The following is a 4,699-nucleotide window of genomic DNA, read 5'->3' as shown; positions in this document are numbered from 1 at the left end:
AAAAAAAAAAAAAAAAAAAAAAAATAGCAGTTTGAGGATGAAGAAGCTAATAGGCAATAGACTGAAGAAGATGCAAACTTTCCATGTAATCATATAAATACTTTTAAAAGTTAATTTTTTTTTCCTAAATGGATGTAACTCAGAACTTTGTGTTTGCCAGGCAGGTGCTTAAACCGTTAAGTCATATCTCTACCTCTCCCATGGTTAAATTTTTTTACTCATAATTTAGCAAACATTCTACAATATGAAAATAAGAAATAAAAACATAGAATCAAAACTATAATATGCCTAATATAGGTATACATAAGAATATTTGATTTAAAAAGAACTTGCTAAATCTGATAATAATGACAATAAACATTTTATCCTACCCTGAGAATTCCACAAGTACATACGATATGTATATAGTGATGTTTATTTGTATGACTACATTATTGATCTATGCTATAGTTTTTATGTAGATGTTCCTCCAAGGCCTCATACAGTCTGGGGTGGTTTCTAGACTTTTTGACTAACTCAGGGTCCAAATGCTGCCCTCTGTCATGTGCCATTCTTCTTTGCAGCCCCCCGAATATATATTGAAGTCTCCACAAACTGTGAGGAAGATAAACCCTTCCTTTCTTAATTTTGGGCATCAGGTATTTTGTCCTAACAACAAAAGTAAACAGGACAATGTAGATACATAAGTATAGGCATAATATGTGATTTGCAATGTGTATATAATTACCGCTGTAGTATAGTTTGTGACAGGAGAAAAATTCATGAGTAAAGAAATGTTATATAAATAACAGTATGATCATTTTATGCAAGAGTGTATTCTAAACCTTTTATGCAGTAAGACAGAATATGCAAATAAGAGTGAAATTACCAGCATGGGTAATTCCCTAAAGAAAATCAGCAAAAAATAATTTGCATGATGTCACAACATTAATCAAATCTTACACAAAAAGACACACATGTGTAAGAAAATGTAAAAATATATTTACATTATCATTATGGGAAGAGTAAAATGTTTGAAAGCATTCATACATATTATATATCCTCTTTTTAAAAAAACCCAGAAAATATAGCAACTTGTACAGAACATCAATTCTAGAAGTTAAATTCTCAATTGTAGATTATATGATATTCATATTCCTTGTATGTTTTATGCATTTTAAAATGTAGTTTTAGATTTTAATTTCAACACATTTCAGCAATCTATGTTTAAAGGAAAATAATTTAAGCAGACCCTTTTAACTGATATTGAGAAGAATTCTGCCAAAGGCATGGTCAGTGCAGAGGAAGGCAGCGTCCAGAGTGTCAGAACCTTCTTGTGAAGATTAAGTATATCTCCCTACGTTGGTGTTGTTCATTCCAAATAGTGATGATTTCTGTAAGTTTTGCCTTTGCAACTGGGTTGGACTTAGTGACTTTGTCCCCCCAAAAAAGTGCAATTTAGCAAAGTAAAGCTATGCTAGATCACAAAGTACACAGAATAGGAGAACCATTTGCAAACCATGTACCTCAAAAAGGATTAATATGCAAGATATTTAAGAAAAACATTTAACTCTTTAGCAAAATGAAACAAAATAACTCAGCAAATAAAGGTGAGCAAAGGGCCTGAAATCTTTCATAAAATATACACAAACGTTGAAAGGGTATACTAAAATGTTCTTGACATCACTCATCAGGAAAATGCAAATCAAAACCACAATGAGATATAGTATCCTTTCACATCTATTAGGATGGATATCACAAAAATGCAAGAGATAAGTTGGTGGGGGTGTGGAGAAAAGGGAATACTTGTACCTTGCAATGAGAATGCAATTTGGTGCAGTCATTATAGAAAACAGTTCATCAAATGTTCAAGAAAGCAATAATATGCAAGATGTTCTCAAGATATGCAGTAAATGGTCAAATTAAAATTGTACTATGATTTAAAAAAAAAACAAAAAACATGGACTCTCCCACATTCCCAGCATGACTGCTTCTTGCCAGGGAATTCTGCCTAAGGGAATCCAATGACAGGGGCCCAGAGCCCTTCTCTGGAGTCTAGTCATCCTCTGAGATGAATCCAAGATCTAATTACAGATGCACTCCACACAAAATTGCCCAGTGAAGCTCCTCTAATTTCCTGATCCACAACACTAAGTAAAAAATAAAATGTTTCTATAAGTCATTGCTATTGGGCAATCTGTTACTGTGCTACAGTAAGTGGAAAAGCTACTTTCGTTGTGCTGACACCAATTGATGAATCCTTGGGCCATGGTTACTTACTGGAGGTATAAAGGGAAAAGATGGCCTAAGGTCAATATGTGGATAAAAGGTTTTTCTCATTAATCAAGTATTTATGAACATTAGAGGGGAGAGTAAGGGATGACTCTCTCATTCTTGTATATTAATAATTTCAAATTAGGGATTTTCATGGATTAATTTAAATGTTAAGGATGCCACATAATGTTGTATATGTTTTGAGGGCACATTAGTCTGGGTGTTAATCTGTAGGCATGATAATTAGCTTTCTAAGGAGTTATGAAGTAAATATTTAAATCTGGTGCTGGCAAAATAAAAGGGAGTGGGAAGGAGGGGGAAATACGCCTCGGATGTGCTATGTGTGTTTGCTAATTTTCTACCACTAATGTAATCATTATGTACTGCATACAAAGGTATAAAAGACTTAAAACTTAAAAACTGAGTAAGTCTAAGATTTAATAATATTTATTTGAAAACTGCTTTGAAATACTTCAAAACCAATGAAAGAACTGATCTAGTTTGCTTTATGTGAGAAATTTAGGTAAACTCCATTTTCTCTGTATGAATCTTCAATAAGAAAATAAGTAAACATACTTTGGTGTCAAGTAACAAAAAATATCAAGTGGGGCAGGGACATAGAGAAATAATAATAAAAAAAAAATCACGATGTAGATTCACGGGAAATTACCGAGGCCACGTGATCTTAAAAGAAAAATACATTTTAGGGAATGGAGGAGTGAAGCCATCTGAAGCAGTGTGAAGCTACCCGGCAAGGCATCGGGGCGCAGAGAGCGCGACCAGCTGAGGGGTTGGCTGCAGGGAAGCAAAGGAAGGACCTGCGGGCAGTCGGTGGAGGCGCAACAGGAAAACACCCCCAAAGCGGCCCTTCCTCCTGAAGGCTCTCAGCGTGCTAGGAGAGGACTGAAGGTGAAGGACGACATAATTACACTGGGGTTGGGAAGGAAGCCAGGGCAGAATGCGGAGAACCCATGAGTTGGTTAAAGCGGGAATAATCATTACTGAGGTTCAAGAAAGCAAGACATGGTAGAAAATGCAAATCGGGTAGCCTCGGTAGCCCCTGCCTCTCACGTAAGAGAGGGGTGAAGGGGACACACAGTGAGAATAACCCCAGGAGTCTGCCCCAGCCTCTGGAATAGGGCCGGCTGCAGTGCTAGGAGGGCGCAGGTCGAGCACGCCCTCGGCTCTTCTAAGCCCGAGCTCAAAATGTCCCCATCGTGTTGCTCCAGTAATATTGTTTCCATCACATTCGCAAGCCCAGTCTGATATTTTAGATGAAATACTACCTTGTTTTGAAAACTCATTCCCAGGTCATATCTTAATATAAAATTAGAGAAAATGTTTATTGTCATTTTTTGGAAAATCTATCTGAAAACGTTCAAACTGAATCTTTTTTTGTATTGACGTAAAGTTGATTCATTATTCTTTTCTATACAGTTTTTTTTTCACTAAACTGTCAAATTGTAAACAAAATTGCATAGCCAGATAAGACTCCTTCAATTATTTAGTATTTTTAAAAACTGTATACACTAAACTAATCAATCAAATTTATCTGAAATATTTTCCATCAGAGCAAAATTGCTTTTAAGAATAAGATATAAGCAGCATAAATTGGAAGATAAATTAATTTTACCATATTAAACAAAGATTTAACATGAATTTAAACAAAGAGCAAAGAATGCCATGTATCTCATGAAGTTTTAAGGATTATAACACATAAAATGATGGAGAAACTTCTTAATCATTTAACAAATGTGATTCAAAGTAATTTGAAAGAATTATTTAGGGGTCGGGGAGATGGCTCACTGGAATACGTGCTTGTCTGGCAAGCACAAGGGCCTGAGTTCAAAATCACAGTTTACACACACAAAAAAATTGTTTAGCCATAATTCATGAAAATTGAACAAGGGGAAAAATTTTATTCTTACCACATGCTTATTTTCTATTTTTTTTTTTTTATGCGTTAGTACAGGGTCTACAGCATCTTATTACATAGAGAGTACTAGCAGTGATTCTCCTGTCTTCAGCCCCCCAAGTGCTGAGATTACAGGTGCGTGTCACCACCCCGGGTCTCAATCACTGTCCCATCGTGCCCCGGGAGCGGGACTGGCACGGCACGCCACGGGTCACTCCCCAGCCTCTGCACTGTGCCTAAACAGACACGTTAGTCCACTGAGCTATCTGGCCAACCCCTTTTACCACATCAATGGTACAAAATAATGATTTAAGTGGCTGAAATTAAATTGCATTATGTAGACTAAATTCCTGATAGTCATCATTTCGATATAATTATTCTTAATTCATCTGCATATCCTTTGATCATTATTTCACACGCAAATATGAAATACCAGCATGCTCACATGTAGAGATATATACAGAAGCCAGAAAGTCATTTGTAGATACATTCAGTCTGCCAATAAATTGTTTCTATTCATGTAGCTATCAC

The sequence above is a fragment of the Octodon degus genome, unplaced genomic scaffold (assembly GCF_000260255.1).
Source record: "Octodon degus isolate 3935 unplaced genomic scaffold, OctDeg1.0 scaffold00013, whole genome shotgun sequence".
In the NCBI taxonomy this organism is placed as follows: domain Eukaryota; kingdom Metazoa; phylum Chordata; class Mammalia; order Rodentia; family Octodontidae; genus Octodon; species Octodon degus.
The sequence above is the reverse complement of the archived record's forward strand: the minus strand, read 5'-3'. Positions refer to the sequence as shown.